Genomic DNA, 1,713 nt, shown 5'->3' with positions numbered 1-1,713 from the left:
AAAGGTGGGACAACAGAGGAAGTGGCTGCTCGCTGACACATGGGGTGCATCGCCTCGAACCGAAATCCTCCCCGCAGCGAGAGGGAACGAGGCGAGGGACAACTAGAGATAAAAGAAACTACGGCTGTGAGATGACAAGAGGTGAACTTCAGCCAGCTTTGTGGGCTGGAGGGAGTTGAGAAAGCAATAAAAACAAAAACAAAAAAAGAAAAGAAAAGAAAAACAAGGTTCGACGAGGAATGAACAAGAGGTCATGCGCAAGGCCGCCTCTTTTGTTCATACAGTTGCTGTTTCAGACTCTCAACATTTCGTGTATTGTTCTGTCTCGCTGCGGTGCCGCCGCCGCGCGACACGACGCCTCTGAGAAGACACTAAAGGCTTGAGCCCTGATTAAATAAAAAACCAACAAAGAAGTAAAGCAAAAATAAACTTTGTACATTGATCGGTCAGAAAGGCATTTTCCACCATTTACATTTTTTTTTTTTGTTTTTTTTGTCTCCTCTACATGTTGCAGCGTATGCAGGCTGGCTACTGCGCATTGTCCAAATACAAGCATGCTGGGTCTTGTCTTTGTCCGTCCCGCCCTCCCCCTTCTTTAATAGTGGTTCAGTCCACTGTGTCTCTTCTTCCACACCTTTAAGTTTTTAAGAGGTGACCATCGAAGTGGTTCTGCATAGTCAGGTTTAGTACGTATCTGTTTACAAACGAATGCCTTCCTCATTCTCCTCGACTCCGAATGACACGCTTCCTTTTGGAACACAGATTTTTTTTTTCTTTGCAAATCAAAAAAAAAAAAAAACAACTCATAAAAATACAAATAATAATAGTTATTATAGCAAAACACAAACAGAAAGAAATGTACACAGGAGCACCTGAGAAATGCCTTGAAGTCTTTGCTCTTACAAAAAAAAAACCCCCGCTGTCAAACTCCCCGTCCAAAACAGTTCAAGTACACCCCCGCCGAAAAACAAAAAACATAAAAATAAAGGAAAAAAAAAAACAAAAACCCAAACACATAACATACTTATCATAAATAATTATAACTTTACAATTTTCTGAATTGACACTTTAATATTTACAATATCTTAAATGCTTAATGCTACTACTTTTTGTTTTGTTTCTTTAAGTGATGTCCCTGAGAACTGAGTTTAGCCTCTCTTTTCTTTCTTTTGCTCAGTTTTCCTTGTTTCCCCCCGCCCTCATTCTTCTATCTGCGTTCCTTCAGACCAAAACTGACTGACCCGGGTAGTGGGTGAAGGTAGCTCTCTCGTGGAATGTAAAAGCAGACAAAATGTTCCTCCGTCCGGAACCCCCCCCCCCTCCCCTTTTCCCCTTTGCCGTCGACGGGCCGACTCATTCGCCGCGTTCTGTTGGCGTGTCTGCGATTCCTACTCAGTCACACTAAAGTTACCGAACAATCAATAAATAAATGCTGAAGCAGGCAGGAACGTACTGAAGAGGTATTTGTGTGAAGTGCTTGTACGATGACGTTTAGTCCGAGCGGGAAAGATTCAAGCTCTCGCTGTACTGTCTTACTGCCATTAACAACAACACTTTGCCACTGGGTGAGAAAAAGGGAGCATGAACATCCCTCATAAAGAAAAACTTCCTGTGCCAAGGCACGTGGTCTCAAATGTGTACGATTAAGTCAACAAGTCATAAAACATACACTATTTTTTTGTGTTGGAACTGTGTATGATGCAACCCTTTGAG

Source organism: Enoplosus armatus, chromosome 14 (assembly GCF_043641665.1).
Source record: "Enoplosus armatus isolate fEnoArm2 chromosome 14, fEnoArm2.hap1, whole genome shotgun sequence".
NCBI classification, from domain to species: Eukaryota; Metazoa; Chordata; class Actinopteri; order Centrarchiformes; family Enoplosidae; genus Enoplosus; species Enoplosus armatus.
This window is presented reverse-complemented; position numbering follows the sequence as displayed.